This window comes from Hypanus sabinus, chromosome 12 (assembly GCF_030144855.1).
Source record: "Hypanus sabinus isolate sHypSab1 chromosome 12, sHypSab1.hap1, whole genome shotgun sequence".
NCBI classification, from domain to species: Eukaryota; Metazoa; Chordata; class Chondrichthyes; order Myliobatiformes; family Dasyatidae; genus Hypanus; species Hypanus sabinus.
Window position 1 is genome coordinate 72,779,802 of NC_082717.1, and position 19,854 is coordinate 72,799,655.

Genomic DNA, 19,854 nt, shown 5'->3' on the forward strand with positions numbered 1-19,854 from the left:
AAGCTGAAGGAGAATACCAAGGGCTTCTACAGATATGTTAAGAGCAAAAGGATTGCAAGGGACAAAATTGGTCCTCTGGAAGATCAGAATGGTAATCCATGTGCAGAAGCAAAAAATATGAGGAAGATCTTATTCTTTTTACATTTGTATTTACTCAGGAATGACACCAAGTCTATAGAAGTGTGGCAAAATAGTGTCAACTTCAATGACACTGTACAGATTAGGAGGAGGTGTTTGTTGTTATGAGGCAAATCAGGTGGATAAATACCCAGGACCTGACAAGGTGTTCCCTTGAACCCTTCTGGAGGCAAGTACAGAAATTGCTGGGGCTTTAGAAGTATGTTTAAATCATCCTTGGTGAGGTACCAGAAGATTGGAGGATAGCCAGTGATGTTCTGCTGTTTAAGAAAGGCTCTAAACATAAACCAGGAAATTATAGGCCGGTGAGTCTGACATCAGTGGTGGGAAAGTTATTGAAAAGTAGTCTAATGGCCGGATATATGAGTTTTTGGATGGATATGAACTGATTAAGGATAGTCAACATGGCTTCATACGTGGAAGGACATGTCTAACTAATCTTATAGAGTTTTTTGAGGAAGTTACCAGGAAAGTGGATGAAGGCAAGGCAGTTGATGTTATCTACATAGACTTTAACAAGGCATTTGACAAGGTCCCACATTGAAGGGGTTGGTCAAAGAGTCATTCAGGATGAGGTAGTAAATTGGATTAGACATTGGTTTTGTGGGAGAAGTCAGAGAGTGGTAGTAGATGTTTGCCTCTCTGATTGTTCTAGAAACATCAAGAAGTATGGCGCTGTAAGACACGCATGTAGTTGTTGCTATTGTAAATAAAGTTTTGGTCATATTCTTCCAGAATATATTTTGTTATTAGAAACCCACGGTACGTATAAAGAGCACAACATGGTGTCAGAAGTCGGTCTGGAAGAATAATATGTTTAGCTAACACAGGAGAAGTGAAGATAATCGGGAAAAAAGAGCACAAGCTGTTTTGGGTGTGCTAACTGTTTTAAAAATGGAAGTTTTGCAACCCCCATCGACGCTTCAGCTGACTGGAAATGTTGCTGAAAATTGGAAAAAATTTAAACAGCATTTTGAAACTTATTTATCGGTGATCAGAGCAGAAAATAAATCGGAAAAAACAAGAGCTGCCATTCTACTCCACGTGATTGGTGACAACACAATTGAGGTATATAACCATTTTACTTTTGAACATGGAGATAATTTGAATCTAAAAGCGATTATGGACAAATTTGCAGCATTTTGTATAGTGAAGCACAATGTGATGTATGGCAGGTACAAATTCTTTACCTGTTGACAGACAGTTGTTCAAATGATTGATCAATTTGTTACGGAATTGAGAAACTGCAGTAAATCATGTGAGTTTGCAGAGCTGACGGACTCTCTCATTAAAGACAGAATTGTTTGCGGCATTCTGAATAATCCTCTGAGAGAAAGACTCTTAAGAGAACCAGACATGGATTTGGAAAAAAACTTTGATTCTCTGCAAAGCTTCGGAATCCGTGACGTCACAGGCTAAAGAGCTTTTTATTTAGAGCTGCATAGACACTGTAAAGCGTGAACCTATTAGAAAAAATAATGAAATGACAACAGAACCAACTGAGAGCAAGACATCATTTGAAAGAGAAAAACTTTGTGATTGCTGTGGGCGGGAGCACCAACCTAAAAAGTGTCCAGCGTATGGAAAAATGTGCAGTCACTGTGGTAAGAGTAATCATTTTTCATGCTGTTTTAGAAGTAGAAAGGAAACAAAACATGTAAATGCAGTGCTTGAAAATGAATTTGAGGAGTTTTATATTGATGTGTTTTGACAAAACAAACAAAGTAAGGAAGACTGGACCATGCCATTGCAGGTGAACCAAAACAATATTCTGTTTAAACTTGATACTGGAGCACAAATAAATGTTCTTGCAGAATCTGAGTTTAATGCATTAAAGCCGAGACCAAAGTTACATCAGACAAATACAAAAATGATTGGGTATTCCAGTTAAAGGAACATGTGTGGTGAAAGTCTCACACAGAAATAGTGTGCACACACTTTCATTTGTGGTCGTGTCAAAAAATGTACAGTCAATATTGGGTTTATTTGCCTGTGAGAGACTGAATATGGTGAAAAGAGTCTTAGTCTTGGACAGTGACACAGAGTCAGAATACAGTGACTTGATGAAAGAGCAAGAGAGAACAGAATTTGATACCAATGCAGCAAAAGTAAAAGAAATCATAAAGAAAAATCCCAGACCCATCCCTTTTTTACCAGCATCTGACAAAGCATTGCCACCAAAACCAAACTTGCCAGTACAGTACAATATGGATCTGAAGCAAGGAGTGACAAGAATCAGGATCCAATTGAAGAAGTGAAAATACAAGTGAAGGAATTGAGGAGTTTTATTGAAATGATGAAGTCTCAGCATAAAAAAGAGATTACACAGTTAATGAATGAATTGCAATTTCTACGCAAAGACCTTAAGGAAGAGCCAATTTCAGAGTTTCAGTTAACTGATGCAAATCAGACAAAACATGAAATTAACAACGAAATACAAGAACTGTGTGAACCACTTAGAAGGTCTGCTCATTTTCATAAACCCCCAGAGAGACTGATAGAGACATATTAACTTATGTATTTGTTTTGCTTAATGTTGTTAATTGTTTTTCTTTTTAACGAAAGGAAGATGTGGTGATATCACGTGTCATGTGTAAGAACGTGATTAGACAGAGTTATGAGCATGCGCAGAAATGATAGAATGTTCTAGAAACATCAGGAGCATGGCACTGTAAGACACATGTGTAGTTGTTGCTGTTGCAAATAAAGTTTTAGTCATGTTCTTCCAGAATATGCTTTGTTATTAAAAACCCACGGTCCGTATAAAGAACACAACAGCAGTGATCACAATATGATAGAATTCACCTTACAGTTTGAGAGAGAGAAGCTAAAATTAGATGTATCAGAATTACAGAAGTGTGAGAGAGGAGCAGGCTAAAGTTGACTGGAAGGGAACACTAGCAGTGGCTGGAGTTTCTGGGAGCAATTCAGAAGTTACATTATAGTTTCATCATATTCTAAAGGGAAGACAAGTGAAGTCAAAGATGGTATTAAAGCAAAAGTGAGGACATATAATATAGGAAAAATTAGTAGGAAGCTTTTAAAAACTAACAGAAAGCAAATGAAAAAGCAGTAAGGAAAGAAAAGATGAAATATGAAGGTAAGCAAGCCAATTCATATAAAAGAGGAAGACAAATTTTTTTCAGATATATAATGAGTAAAAGAGAGGTGAGAGTGGCTATTCGACAGGTGGAAAATAACACTAGAAAGGTAGTAATAGGAGACAAAAAAAAGATGAACATAATAAGTATTTTGCATTAGTCTTCACTGTGTCTTCACCAGCATGCCAGAAATTTGATCATGTCAGGGGGCAGAAGTGAGTGTAGTTGCTATTACTAAGGAGTAGGTGCTTCGGAAGCTGACTGATCTGAACATAGACAAGTCACCTGGACCAGATGGACTTTACCACAGGTTCTAAACAAGGTAGCTGAAGAGATTGTAGAGATATCAGAAATGAACTTTCAAGAATCACTAGGTTCTAGAATGGTTCTGGAGGACTGGGAAATTGCAAACGTCATCCCTCTAATTAAGAAGAAAGGAGGCAAAAGACAGGAACTTATAGGCTGTTTAGTCTTTAGGGGTTGGAAGTTGTTGGAGTTCATTATTAAGAATGAGGTTTCTGGGTACTTGGACATACATGATAAAATATGCCAGAGTCAGGACTAAAGGGAAAATCTTGCCTTAAAATCTATTGGAATTCATGCAGGATAGACAAAAGACAGTCAGTGAATGTTCTTTACTTGGATTTTTAGAATGGCTTTTACAAGGTGCCATGGAAGGCTGCTAAAAATAATAAGAGCTGGTATTATTGGAAAGATACGAGCATGGATAGAAGATTGGCTGACTAACAGAAGGCAATGAGTGTGAATAAAGGGAGTCCTTTTCTGATTGGCTGATGGTGACTAGTGTTGTTACACAGGAGTAGGTGCTGCGAATGCTTCTTTACCTGTTATATGTCAATGATTTTGATGATAGAATTGGTTGTGACCTCAGGTTTTCGGATGATGTAATGATAGGTGGAGGAGCAGGTAGTGCTGAGGAAGCAGGGAGCCTGCAGATGGACTTAGACAGATTGGGTGAATGGGCAAAGAAGTGGCAGATGGAATACAGTGTATGGTCATGAACTTTGGTAGCTGAAACAAGGTATGGACTATTTCCTAAACAGGGAACAAATTCAGAAATCAGAGGCTTCTTGGTGGAGGAATCCCTACAGAGGATTTTGTGCAGATTGACTTACTGGTAAGGTACGCAATTGCAAAGTTAACATTCAGTTTGAGAGAACTAGAGTATAAAAACAATGATGTAACGCTGAGGGTTTGTAAGGCATTGATCAAACCACACTTGGGAGAATTGTGAGCAGTTTTGGGCCCCTTATCTAAGAAAGGAAGCTGGCTGCTGGTGTAGTGGCATCTGCATCAGACATCGAGATGAACGGTCCCAGATTCGAATCCAGCCAGCTTCTTGCACGTTTTCCATCTGTGCTGTGTTGAGTGTCGAGTTAGCAACTCAGCCTTGTAAGAAACAGACAAAGGCTAAGGAAACGGCACGGTTGCCATCCACTGTTACACAAGGCATGAAGAAGAACTCAATCTAAGAAAGGACTGGGGAAAGTCCAGAGGAGGCTCACAAAAATTATTTTGAGAAATAAAAGGTTAACATATGAAGAGTGTTTGGTGGTCCTGGGCCTGTTATTCTCAGTAGTTTGGAAGAATGGGGAGGTGGTGGTAACCTCATATTAAACCCTGATGTTTCTTATCATAGTAAGTATAGGACCGAAGGGCACAGCCTCAGAATACTAGGATGCCCCCTTGGAACAGAGATTGAGAGGAATTTCTTTAGCTAAAGGGTGGTGAATCTATAGAAGTCATTGACACCGATGGCTGTAGATGCTAACTCATTGGGTATCTTTAAAATGGAAGTTTAAAAGTTGCGGGGAGAAGGCGGGAGAGTGGGATTGAGAGGGATAGTAAATCAGCCAATGGTATGGTGGACCAGACTCAATGACATTAATGACCTAATTCTGATTCTATGTCCTCTGGGCAGAGATCCACAGCATTTTATACACAAGGAAAATCAAACAATGTGGCATTAGTGCATGGAAATATCACTAGGATCAGTCACCAATTCAATGAATAGAAGAACAATGGCAAAGGTCAAGCAGCCTACTTCTGCTTGCATTTCTTCAGTTCATATGATCTTGTAGAAATGTTTATTCAAAAATGTGTTTCCCAGACACTAATTCCTCCGTGCTTGTAATTCAGGAGTGTATGTAAAATCAAACCTCACCAAAGTAAATTACAGAGCATTCCCAAGACTTGGCCAACAGAAAAATGAGAAGTGATAATGCTGATTAGAGCATGAATACTGTACTTGTCAGCTATTCATTGATCTTTTGTCTCACACCAGAGTACCACATGGCACTGAATTGCAATAGAAGCAAAGCCAGAGGAAGCCCTTAAAATGACAGGAAAACATGTTTCCACCCACCTTAAAAGAGGCCTTCTAGTATGGTGAATGCACCTGATAAAAATATTTCTTAACTTTTTGAACTCAGTTCATAAAAAGGACAATGCATAACTAGCAATATAAAATCTATGCATCCTTCAGCCTAGCTGTCAAGGTTTACACAGTGTGAAATTCACCATCAGAAACCAGAAAAGCTATATTTATTTTCAGGTGAAAGGGCAGCAGTTATATTACTGGATTAGTAAACCAGAGGCCTGGACGAACTGAGTTGAAATCTACCATAGCAACGATGGAATTTAAATCTCATTAATAATTTGGAATTTAAACTAAAGGAATAAATAAGAGTCAGTGGTAAATATTACCACAAAATTACTATGTAAAAACACAACTGATGTTCTTACCTGGTCTGATGTGGACTTGACCCACCGATTTTACTGTCTTTGAAATGGCCTAAAAATGGTTCACTTCAAAGGGATAGCCGATAAAGCTGCCCTTACCATCAAAGCTCAAATCCTGAGAAAAAAGAAATGAAAATAAAAGGTGGTTCACATGTTTAAGAGACAAGATTATTTATTGTCATTCTTCAGTACATGACTATAAAAGAGAAAGAAATGATTGTTAGTCCAGCAGCATAAAAAGCACAATAAGCATAAAGAACACAAAAAAAAGCAAAATAAGTATAACTATAAAAACAATCCTAAAACACACAATGTACAAGTTACTATTATATATATATATAGACCGTATATATTGAAAAGGGGTCAAAATATGATTAATTACCTAGCAAGGATCTGTGGGAGATTACTGGTCAGGCTTTATTTTCCTTTTCGTTCCCCTCTCCTGCTAACCCTCCCAAATTGCATGATATTGCAGAAACTGCCATTTTATTTGTGGCTCTAGGCACAGAACACTCGAGGTGTTAAAGATGATCAGCTGTGCAGAAATTCAAGACGTATGCATATCAAAGTTCAAAGTAATTTTTTATTATTGAAGTACATATATGTTGCCATATACAATCCTGAGATTCATTTTCCTGTGGGCATACTCAGCAAATCTATAGAATATTAACTATAACAGGATCAATGAACGATGTGCGCTTACGTGGCAGACCTGAACAACGCATAGTTTAGGATGTGACAGCAGTATGCATGGGACTGCTGACATTTTAATGGTAATTTCAGGCCAGTATCACCCTCTCTTCTTGTCCTTCGCCAGCCTAATTCCTTTCCTCCCTTCCCCCAGAAAGATCCATATGCATGGCCTTGGTGATTCTACATATTTCAGGTTCTACAGGGAAGATTGATGGGTTATGTTACCACTAGGGATTTTCAATGTACAGGATCCTGGCTTCATACATGGAGTGAAAAAATGAGGAAGACTGAATGAATATTAATAAAACCATGCCACAGCCATAGCTGGAATATTAAGTTCAATCCTGGTCACTGGGAAAAATGAAAAGGTCTTGGGGGCAATTTCAAGAATAATGAGGCTTGTAGACAGCGAGGTGGTGTTTCCAATAATATGAAAGACGCAAGCAACGCAGATTTAAGGCACTTGGTTAAAAAAAAGAGATGTGAGACAAAACATTTCAAAGCAGCAGGTGCATTGCCTCTCTGACCATAGAAGCAGACTGAACTAGGGTTTCAAAACAAAAGAAAAACATCAGAGGACCACAGGTAAAGAGCAGATGAGAGGGGCTCATTCCTGGCATCCTTGTACAGTCGCCTGGATATGAAAAGCTGAATGGCTCCTTTGCTACTGTTACCATTTTATAATTCAGTCCTTTATTCTGATTGACATCTAAATTCATTCTCACTTCTCCTAACAACAACTTTCCAGAAAGCAATAATGCATTAGTCAAAGGATCCTCTCTGGTGGACTTTTCTCCTCTTAACCCGTAAACAAAAGTACTCCTTCATCTGAGACATTTTAAATATAGTATTTGTTCTCACAGTGTTGCAAGATCACAGATATTGCACTCTCCCAATTGTGCAGAGGTGATGAGTATCTTTATTTTGACAGCAATTGCTATTTTTCTGTAACCAGCTTACATGCTTTGACATTATTTTCCTGGCCTGTCTCCTATCTTTAACCTTTGAGTACTCTGCTTTCTGAGTGCTGACACATCAACACTATTTATTCATTGATTGATTGGGATACAGAGTGGAGTACATTAGTCCCTTCCAACCCTTCGAGCCACGCCACTCAGTAACCTCCCAATTTAACTTAATCACGGGACAATTTACAATGACCAATTAACCTTCCAACGGGTCGGACTTTGGAATATGGCAGGAAACCAGAGCACCCAGAGGAAACCCACGCAGTCACTGGGAAAACATACGAACTCCTCACAGGCAGCAATGCACAAAATGCAGGAGGAACTCAGCAGGCCAGGCAGCATCTATGAAAGGATGGTGGACGAAGGGTCTCGGCCCGAAAAGTCGACTATTCCATAGATCCTGCATGCCCTGCTGAGTTTTTCCAACCATTTTGAGTGTGTTGCTTGGATTTGCAGCGTCTGCAGATTATCTCTTGTTTGTCCTTACAGGAAGTGGTGGGAATTGAACCTGGGTCCCCTGTACTGTAAAGCAGCATGCTAACCACTATGCTACCGTGCTGCCTCCTCTCAACTCTCACTGATCTATATTAGATCAACTTGAATAGAACTGGTATAGAACAACTGGAATTTTAAACACCTTAATCTTGTTTTCTGTCTTTCTTCTGAAACTTGTCCTATTTTACTTCCACAGCTCCAGCCCCAAAACCTTTTGTGGTCTTTGCACTTCACCCATTCCAGTGTGTTTTGTACTCCTCAGTTTAATCACTCCTCCAATGGTGACTGTGCCTTCAGCTGTTTGGCATTTAACTCCAGAATATCCTTTTTTTAATGTAGCCCTCAGAATCTATTGCAAATAAAAATACCACAAGCCCAGAGGTGAAATCTGAAATATAAACAGAAAATGCAAGAAACAATCAGCAGATCAGGCAGCATCTGGAGGGAAAGACAGAGTTGAATTTCAGGTTGAATTCTCCTCACCAGAACTGACAAAGAAACAAGTTAGATTTCAGATTAACATGTTTCTCTGCCCAAGTCAAACATGTCTCTTCTCTTTGTCAAGTTTGGGGGTCTTTGACCTGAAATGCTAACTATTTCTCATTTGACGGATGCTGACTGACCAGTTGAGTGTTCCTATTGTTTGCTGTTTTTATTTCAGGTTTTCAATGCTTATCAGAATCTACTTACAGTACTTGATCAAATTTCTTATCAACTGCCCCCAGATTTCTTTAGGTACCTGGGTGTGAAATTTTGTTTGATAACATTCCTGTCAAGTGCTGAGGAAGGTCTTACTTTGACAAAGGGAAAATATAAATATAAAAATATACCGATCAGGCACCATCTCTGTCAATGATAAAACAGTCATCGTTTCAGGCCGTCTCTTTCCGAAATGTTGATTGCTTATTCATTTCCATAGATGCTGCTTGACCTGAGTTCCTCCAGCATTTAGTATGTGTTACTCTATATTCCAGCATTTAGTTTTTCTTCTGGATATAAATGAAAGCTGTTTTTGTTGGAAAGATTTACTAGAGTATTATGCAGAAGATGTCTATCGTGTCATTGGGTTTTGTGTCCCTTTCAGACCAAACCAAATAAGGGCTAGAATGAAGGAAGCAGGAGACCTGAACAGCTGGCCTCCCAGTCCAGCACCACGTAACACCACTTGCCTCAATTCAGCACCTTTAGTATAGTAAAATGTCGCAAATTATCAATCAAATTTTAACCGTGAGCCACATGAGGAGATTTGAGAGATGATCAAATGCTCAGCTAAAAAGGGAGACTGCAAAAGAGTGTGTCAGGCATCACAGTGTATAAGTGAAATTGATCATGAGTTAGGGAATGGCAACAGAGATTTTAGCAAACTTAAGTTTTCCCAAAGATGTGCATTTAAAACTAGCACAACTTAATAACTACAAATTATATTCCATCATTTTAAATTATGTGACTCATTACCTTGCATAACTAAGTAGCTTTTTATTTGTAAGTGCTTTTGGCCAGCAGTTTTGTCAATTTGAAGTGATCTTACTGTACAAATATTTTATCCTCCAAATGGATATAACACCAAGGGAAACTTAATAATTTCCTGACCTAACAATCTAAAAGAATTTTGGTGTGGGGCCTTTGCAGTAATAAAATGTATGGATCTCCTCTGAAAGGGTAACCCAGGGTGCATATAGAAAGTGATGGAATTCATTTATGCTGGAACAGATATCAAAGATAGTCCAAACTGCACCAAGAATATCATGCTTTTCTGAGCCAGTTAAAATTTACTTTGATTGTTCATTCATTAATACTTAACATGCACTGGAATCATAAAATGGTACATCAGATAATTTAATTAATTAATTAATCCATCCATCCATCAGGTGTACACACATTTTGTTCACATAATACTGTTTTTGCTTGGCCCTCAGTTCCTCACAGGGCACATTTCATGCTTCTGAAAACTGTATGTTGAACATTCAGTTAAATGATTTTTTACTCGGGTGTCAGTTAACATTGTAGACAATGAGTGTGGTGTAAATGGAGATGATCATTGGATTTACTGGACATACAAAGTAAGTGAGACAAGGGCTAACTGAAAGAATCAGAGCGTTACCGCAGATGGCTTAGATTTTAGTGCTGATGGTTTTGGAGGACTGATCACACAAAATTCTGAGCTCATATTTAGGGAGAATTACTTAGTTGATGTGAAATACCCGTAATGCTGCTGCAAGCAAGTTTTTCATTGCACCTGTGCATATGACTATGAACTAGACTTTGACTTCATTGGTGGTGTGTCACAATAAGCATTGAACTGATTTCTTATATGTTCTCTCTGGAGCAACAACAACAAATCCCAAGACACTATCTTGAACAGAAACATTGTCCCTGTACTCTGTTCAATATATTATTCAGTATTGTTAACTTTGATTATAGGGACCTCCGTGTCTGTTAATCATTTCGGTGTTTGCTGTGCAGATGCTGGCCACTAAACTTCCTGGATTATAAAAACACTAATTCCAAAATGCTCTTCTTTGGAATGATCGGAGTTTGTGAAAGATAGTGCATAAATGAAATAAAATTCCAAAATGAAACCAAAATACTGTAATTCCACAGATCAGGTAGTCCGGTTTCTTCTAACACTAGTTTAACTCAACTTGTTTCCAATCTAACTTTTCCTTGTGCTAATAACTTTAGTCTCTGCACGAAACGCAGCCCTTGCAAACACGAGCTCTGATTTGACCTAGGAGTGGGTCGGCACCATCAATTCAGTCGTTGCCTACACAGAGCAGCCTTTGTCCCGTGGTCAGGGAGGAAGCGAGGGATGGAACTGTAGGCAGTACCATAAACAGAACAAAACAGGGTGTTTCATTTCGGAACTGTACTCCAAGTGTTGGGGAAACACCATCCAGCCAGCCCCAGGCAAAACAAAGAAGGGAAGGAAAACTACAAACTTTGTGTTCCATTTCCAAAACTAAAGTCTTGCGGGACGATTCGAACCCCAAATAAATGAGAACCCACAATACCTCCCCTTCCTCCTGTCAAACCCACTATGTTTCTTTGTGGAACCTCTCCATCTCTCATAATACGAAAACAAAAATCGGAAAACCACGGCTAATTTAAAGTGTAACAAAGCAACGGTTAAACGAGGCGAGCAAGTGCTGCGCTGGCGCTTTTAATTCATCCCCCCCACCCCACCCCACCCCCTCCGCTGCCGCTCCCCGTGGACTGCGATGCTGAATATGAAGCCTCTCCCCTTACCCCCCTCCTTTTCCCTCCAAGTACCCTTCCTCAGCTCGGAACCGCTCTGCCCCAAGACCCTCTACTAACCCAGCACAGCATCACTGACCTGCTCCGTCGCCAAATCGGGTGTGGAGGCAGAAGGGAGGAGGGAGGGGTAGGATCACTGGTTTCCCCACCTCCCAACCCCCACGAGTGAAGGACCGCACCGTCCTGTCGGAATCACCCATCCACATCTCTCAGCTGTAACAAGCGAAGTGGACTGGGGAGGGAGGGAGGGAGGGAGAATGGAAAGCCCCAGGACGGGAACACCTCTGCAAGCGGTTTCAATTGTGCGTTCACTGGTATCTGCAGTCCCCTTCACTGGGCCTCAGTGCAGCTTTTGAATTGGTAAATTAGAGTTTAAAGGATTAGCTCTTCCTGTTGCTCAGCCAGATACATGAACAATGCAGCCGACTCATCACAACGTACTCATTCACTGACTGGGCTGCCCCCAACACACAGAATTCATAACGATCAACAAGGCAAGGAAACTTTTTCAATGAAATACTTCTGCACTTGTAAAACTGCTGCTGGAACACTCCTACCTATCCCCACCCCCAACGGCACGCCCGGAAGATGAACATTATTAAATATAACTGCAGGTGCCGGAAATCCGAAATAAAAAAAGAAAACACTGGAAAAAAACTGAACAGTTCATGCAGTATCTGTGAGAAAAGATTTTTCTTGATTTTTATTTATTCAAATAATAACTGTTGATTGGATAAGACGAATAGGAAAAGTAGGAACTATGGTTATAGACTTCGACAAGGATCCTGAACAAAGATAATGAAATAGAGCATCTGCAGATTTTGTCTTGTAAATGAAATACAGATATGGTCAAATTCAGTGAAGGAATGGCTATTGCGAGTGATTGATGGTTGTTCATCAAATCCTGGAGGGTGCAGAATCTCAGTGATTGCCGAGGTCAGTGTATGCTCCCCGGTGCAGTTGTGGAACCCAGTTGGAATCCAGCCTTAGGTCAGGCTTGGACATCAATGAGGCTGTCAAAGTACCCCACTTGTTAACTTCTGGTTACCTGAGTTTAGGTGCAATGTGGACAAGACTTGAGCTGAACTGACAGTCCTCAAGTACAAACGTATTTTCCTTTATTTAAAGATGGGCTATCCTTGAATAAAAGTCGTATTGATTAAACTATTAGAGCAGCATAACTCTTTGCTGCTTTACAGTAGCGAATACGAAGGCATTGAGATGCAGTCTGTACAAGGTCATTTAACACAATCATGCATGAAAATACCAGGGATCCAGTAAGCAACAATGGCGTCCTGTGACTTCCTTGCAGCTTCCACCACTCTGTTTCCACCAGGTGCCAAGAGTGCAGCAGAAACCGATGCACACTTCCGAGGATCAGTGACACCTTGCGAAGTTTGAACATTGGAAAATCATACAATTTTGACCATTATGTACCATTTTCTTAAAGGCTTGGATTCCTCTAACTCCTTTCATCAATTCATCATCAACAACCAATTCAGTACACCTTAAGCAGAGTCGTTGTAATGGCGTGTTTAGCAAGGCAGCAAATTTTCATGGAATAGGTGCAATGGAGGGGAAGTGCTTGTCAGGAACTATTGCCTTTCTCAGGGCCTGCGGTCAGAGGCCTGTGTTTGGTGAGTCTTGGGTCAAAGCCCCCAGGCTGGTGAGTTGAGAAGCTAAAGCCTGAGATTGGTGAGCCCAGAGGTCAAAACTTGAGGTGGGTGTTTCCAGAGCTCAAAGCCTTAGATAGGTGAGTCTTAAGGTCATAGCCTGAGACTGGTGAGCTGGGAGGTCAAAGTCCAAAGGTTGACGAGTCTGTCTGCAAGTCTATGTCCAGTCCGGAGATCAGTGGGCTGGAGGTCCATCTCTATGTGTGAGTGGGTCATGCAAAAGGGATGTATTTTGCTGTTGTTGCTTGTATGTCGGTTGTGTGCTGTTCTTCTGAACATTGTGGGCATGCTATGTTGGCATCAGAATGTGTGGCAATAGTTGTGGGCTGCTCCCAGCACATCTTCAGATTATGTTGGTTGTTAATGCAAGTGGAGCATTTCACTGTATATTCAATGTATCAAGTCAAGGCAAGTGAAGTTTATTGTCATTTAATTACATACAGTTTTATAACAAATATAAACATATAAGGTATATAGAAATGTGACAACATGTCTTCGAACCAGGAAGTTAGTCACCCCAAGGCTGAAGGAGTTAGACAAGTGGGGAACTGTCAGGGAAGGGAAGGGAAGAGCTCAGATAGTAGAGAGCATCCCTGTGGCCATCCCCCTCAGTAATCGTTATCACGTTTTGGATGCTGTTGAAGGGGGTGACCTGACAAAGGATGACTATGGTGATCGGGTCTCTGGCACTGAGCCTGGTTCCGTGGTGCCAAAGGGAGAGAAGATGGTGAGGAATGTGGGTGAGTTCCATTAGTGAGGGGAACAGACAGGAGGTTCTGTCGGCCTGATAGAGATACCTGTCAGCCTAGAGATAGGTTCTGTCTCGGATTGGGTGCGTATTGATGTGTGGCTGAGAGACTGGTGTAGGGGTCAGGGCTTCAGATTCCTGGATCATTGGGGCCTCTTCTGGCGCAGGTACGACTTGTGCAAAAAGGACGAGTTACACCTGAACCCAAGGGGGTCCAATATCTCAGCAGGCAGGTTTAATAGAGCTGTTAGGGAGGGTTTAAACTAATTTGGCAGGGGGATGGGAACTAGAGTGATAGGGCTGAGGAAGGGGAAAACCAGAAATAAATCAAAGAGTGTGCAACAGAGATGATAGAAAAGACAGGCAGGAGAAGAGGCACAATCACAGCCAGTGGGATGATTTATAGGGCAATAGAGGCCTGATGCAGTTAATACAGAAAACAACAAATACTGGACAAAATATTTTATATTTGAATGCATGTAGCATAAGAAATAAAATGGATGATCTTGAAATTCAGCTCAGATTGGCAAATATGATGTTGTGGCCATCTCTGAAACTTGGCTAACTGATGGCTGCCATTGGGAGCTGTAAGTCCAAGGATATATGGTGTATCGGAAAGATAAGTTAGTAGGTGGGGGAGTAGTGTGGCCCTGTGTATCAAAAATAATTTTAAATAATTAGAAAGGAATGATATAGGATCAGAAGTGTAGAGTCTCTATGGGTTGAGTTAAGAAATGGCAAGGGTAAAAGGACCATAATGACAGTTGTTTGCAGGCCTCCAAACAGCAGCTGGGATGTGGATTACAAATTACAGTAGGAGATAGAAAAGGTGTGTCAGAAGGGCAATGTTATGATAATCACTGGGGATTTTAACATAAAAGTGGATTGGGAAAACCAGGCCGGTACTGGACATCAAGAGAGAGAATTTGTAGAATGTCTAAGGGATGGCTTTTTAGAGAGCTTATTGTTGAGCCCACTAGGGGTTCGGTTATGCTAGATTGGGTGTTGTGCAATGATCTGGAGGTGATAAAAGAGCTTAAGATTAAGGAAACCTAAGGAAACAATATGATCGAGTTCACGTTGAAATTTGAAAAGGAGAAACTAAATTCCAATGTGTCAGTATTTCAGTGGAATAAAGGAAATTACAGTGGCATGAGAGGGGAACTGGCCAAAGTTGACTGGAAAGGGACACTAACAGGAAGGACAGCAGAGCAGTAATGGCTGGAGTTTTTGTGAAAAATGAGGGAAGTGCAAAACAGATATATTCCAAATAGGAAGAAATTTTCAAATGGAAGAAGGACATTACTGTGACTGACAAGTGAAGTCAGAGCCAAAGTAAAAGCAAAAGAGAGGGCATACAAGGAAGCCAAAGCTAGTGGGAAGATAGAGGACTGGCGAGCTTGCAGAAGGAAACTAAGAAGGTCATTAGGAAGCAAAAGATGAATTGTGAAAGGGAGCTGGTGACTAATATCAAAGAAGATAGTAAAAGATTTTTTAAGTATATAAAGGGTAAAAGAGAGTTGAGGGTAGATATAGGACCAATAGAAAATGATGCTGGAGATATTGTAATGAGAGATGCAGAGATGGCAGAAGAATTGAATGTGTATTTTGCATCAGTCATCACAGTGTAAGATATCTGCAGTATACTGGACATTCAAGAGTGTCAGGGAAGTGAAGTATGAGCAGAGAAAATTATGACTGAGAAGGTGCTCAGGAAGCTTAATGGTCTGAGGGTGGATAAGTCTCCTGGACCTGATGGAATGCCCCCTCTGGTTCTGAAGGAAATAACTGGAGAGATTGCGGGGGCATTAACAATGATCTTTCAAGAATCGATAGATTCTGGCATTGTACAAGATGATTGGAAAATGTTAATCCACTATTTAAGAAGGGTGGGAGGCAGAAGAAAGGAAACTATAGACCTGTTAGCCTGACATCAGTGGTTGGGATGAGATTACAGTGTACCTGGAGGCACATGACAAGAGAGGCCAAAGAGAGGCATGGTTTCCTAAAAGGAAAATCCTGCCTGACTAACTACTGCCATTTTTTGAGGAAACTACAAGCAGGATAGACAAAGGAGATGTAGTAGATGTGGTGTACTTGGATTTTCAGAAGGTATTTGACAAGGTGTCACAATGAGACTGCTTAGCAAGATAAGAGCCCATCAAAAGTCAGGGCAGTTACTAGCATGGGTGGAGCATTGGCTGATCAGCAGAAAACAGAGAGTGGGAATAACGGGATCCTATTCTAACTAGTTGCCACAGGGGTTGGTGGTGGGACTGCTGCTTCTTATGATGTATGTCAATGATTTGGACTATGGGATTAAAGGATTTGTGGCTACATTTGCCAATGTAACAAAGATAGGTGGAGGAGTGGGTCGTGCTGAGGAAACAGAGAGCCTGCAAAGAGACTTAGATAGTTTAGGGGAATGGACAAAGAAGTAGCAAATGAAATACAATGTTGGAAAGCGTATGGTCATGCACTTCGGTGGAAGAAATAAATGGGCAGACAATTATTTAGATGGGGAGAGAATTCAAAGTGCAGAGATGCAAAGGGACTTGGGAGTCCTTGTGTAAGAAACCCCAAAATTAACCTCCAGGTTTTGAGTCGGTTGTGAAGAAGGTGAATGCAATGTTGGCATTCATTTCTAGAGGTATAGAATATAAAAACATAGAAAATAGGTGCAGGTGTAGGCCATTCAGCCCTTCGAGCCTGCACCGCCATTCAGTATGATCATGGCTGATTCATCCAACTCAAAACCCTGTAACTGCTTTCTCTCCATACCCCCTGATCCCTTTAGCCACAAGGGCCATATCTAACTTCTTCTTAAATATAGCCAATGAACCGGCCTCAACTGTTTCCTGTGGCAGAGAATTCCACAAATTCACCACTTTCTGTGTGAAGAAGTTTTTCCTCATCTCGGTCTTAAAAGGCTTCCCCTTTATCCTTAAACTGTGACCCCTCATTCTGGATTTCTCCAACATTGGAAACAATCTTCTTGCATCTAGCCTGTCCAATCCCTTTAGAATTTTATACGATTCAATAAGATCCCCCCTCAATCTTCTAAATTCCAGTGAGTATAAGCCTAGTTGATCCAGTCTTTCTTCATATGAAAGTACTGCCAACCCAGGAATCAATCTGGTGAACCTTCTTTGTACTCCCTCTATGGTAAGAATGTCTTTCCTCAGATTAGGGGACCAAAACTGCACACAATACTCTAGGTGCGGTCTCACCAAGGCCTTGTACAACTGCAGTAGAACCTCCCTGCTCCTGTACTCAAATCCTTTTGCTATGAATGCCAACATACCATTTGCCTTTTTCACCACCTGCTGTACCTGCATGCCCACCTTCAATGACTGATGTACAATGACACCCAGGTCTCGTTGCATCTCCCCTTTTCCTAATCGGCCACCATTCAGATAATAATCTGTTTTCCTGTTCTTGCAACCAAAGTGGATAACCTCACATTTATCCACATTAAATTGCATCTGCCATGAATTTGCCCACGCACCTAACCTATCCAAGTCACCCTGCATCCTCTTAGCATCCTCCTCACAGCTAACACCGCCACCCAGCTTTGTGTCATCCGCAAACTTGGAGATGCTGCATGTAATTCCCTCGTCTAAATCATTAATATATATTGTAAACAACTGGGGTCCCAGCACTGAGCGTTGCGGTACCCTACTAGTCACTGCCTGCCATTCTGAAAAGGTCCCGTTTACTCCCACTCTTTGCTTCCTGTCTGCCAACCAATTCTCTATCCACATAAATACCATACCCCCAATACCATGTGCTTTAAGTTTGCACACTAATCTCCTGTGTGGGACCTTGTCAAAAGCCTTTTGAAAATCTAAATATACCACATCCACTGGCTCTCCCCATCCACTCCACTAGTTACATCTTCAAAAAATTCTATAAGATTCGTCAACCATGATTTTCCTTTCACAAATCCATGCTGACTTTGTCTGATGATTTCACTTCTTTCCAAATGTGCTGTTATCACATCTTTGATAACCGACTCTAGCATTTTTCCCACCACCGATGTTAGACTAACCGGTCTATAATTCCCTAGTTTTTCTCTCCCTTCTTTTTTAAAAAATGGGGTTACATTAACCACCCTCCAATCCTCAGGAACTAATCCAGAATCTAAGAAGTTTTGAAAAATTATCACTAATGCATCCACTATTTCTTGGGCTACTTCCTTAAGCACTCTGGAATGCAGACCATCTGGCCCTGGGGAATTATCTGCATTTAATCCCTTCAATTTACCTAACGCCACTTCCCTACTAACATGTATTTCCCTCAGTTCCTCCATCTCACTAGACCCTCGGTCCCTTACTATTTCCAGAAGATTATTTATGTCCTCCTTAGCAAAGACAGAACCAAAGTAGTTATTCAATTGGTCTGCCATGTCTTTGTTCCCTATGATCAATTCACCTGTTTCTGACTGTAAGGGACCTATATTTGTCTTGACCAATCTTTCTCTTTTCACTTATCTATAAAAGCTTTTACAGTCAGTTTTTATGTTCCCTGCCAACTTTCTCTCATAATCTTTTTTCGCTTTCCTAATTAAGCCCTTTGTCCTCCTGTGCTGGTCTCTGAATTTCTCCCAGTCCTCAGGTGTGCTGCTTTTTTTTGCTAATTTATATGTTTCTTCTTTGGACTTGATACTATCCCTAATTTCTGTTGTCAGCCATGGGGCACTACCTTCCCTGGTTTATTCTTTTGTCAAACTGGGATGAACAATTGTTGTAGTTTATCCATGCAATCTTTAAATGCTTGCCATTGCATATCCACTGTCAACCCTTTAAGTATCATTTGCCAGTCTATCTTAGCTAATTCATGTCTCATACCCTCAAAGTTACCCTTCTTTAAGTTCAGAACCTTTGTTTCTGAATTAACTATGTCACTCTCCATCTTAATGGAGAATTCCACCATATTATGGTCACTCATACCCAAGGGGCCTCACACGACAAGATTGCTAACTAACCCTTCCTCATTGCTCAATACCCAATCTAGAATGGCCTGCTCTCTAGTTGGTTCCTCGACATGTTGGTTCAGAAAACCATCCTGCATGCATTCCAAGAAATCCTCTTCCTCAACACCCTTACCAATTTGGTTCACCCAATCTATATGTAGATTGAAATTACCCATTATAATTACTGTTCCTTTATTGCACACATTTCGAATTTCCTGTTTAATGCCATCCCCAACCTCACTACTACTGTTAGGTGGCCTGTACACAACTCCCACCAGCATTTTCTGCCCCTTTATGCAGCTCTACCCATATCAATTCCACATCCTCCAGGCTAATGTCCTTCCTTTCTATTGCGTTAATCTCCTCTCTAACCAACAATGCTACCCCACCTCCTTTTCCTTCCTGTCTATCCCTCCTGAATATTGAATATCCCTGGATGTTGAGCTCCCATCCTAGGTCACCCTGGAGCCATGTCTCTGTGATCCCAACTATATCATATTCATTAATAACTATCTGCACATTCAATTCATCCACCTTGTTACGAATGCTCCTTGCATTGACACACAAAGCCTTCAGACTTGTTTTTACAACACTCTTAGCCCTTATACAATTATGTTGAAAAGTGGCCCTTTTTGCTTTTTGTCCTGGATTTGCCAGCCTGCCACTTTTACTTTTCACCTTACTACTTTTTGCTTCTACCCTCATTTTACACCCCTCTGTCTCTCTGCACTTGTTCCCATCCCCCTGCCACATTAGTTTAAATCCTCCTGAACAGCAGTAGCAAACGCTCCCCCGAGGATATTGGTTCCAGTCCAGCCCAGGTGCAGACTGTCCTGTTTATACCGGTCCCACCTCCCCCAGAACTGGTTCCAATGCCCCAGAAATTTGAATCCCTCCCTCTTGCTCCATTTTTCAAGCCACATATTCATCTGAAATATCCTCCTATTTCTACTCTGACTAGCACGTGGCACTGGTAGTAATCCAGAGATTATTACCTTTGTGGTCCTGCTTTTTAGTTTATCTCCTAACTCCGTAAATTCACCTT

The 19,854-nt window shown here is 40.8% G+C and overlaps 1 protein-coding gene across 3 annotated transcripts in view; it reads right to left on the minus strand.

Annotated features, from left to right (window-relative positions):
- The window catches only part of LOC132403009 (BTB/POZ domain-containing protein 3), a 78,155-nt gene extending 66,544 nt beyond the window's left edge, over window positions 1–11,611 (minus strand). Inside the window, exons 1-2 of one of the 3 annotated variants that reach the window (XM_059986211.1) lie at window positions 11,493–11,611; window positions 6,006–6,117 (exon numbers count right to left, since the gene is read on the minus strand). The gene's annotated coding sequence lies outside the window, so the exon portion shown is untranslated. Of the gene's footprint in view, window positions 1–6,005; window positions 6,118–6,384; window positions 6,401–11,492 lie in introns of those variants that run through there. The other 2 variants (XM_059986212.1, XM_059986213.1) reach the window with 2 other exon arrangements.
- Between the last annotated feature and the right edge of the window lie 8,243 nt (window positions 11,612–19,854).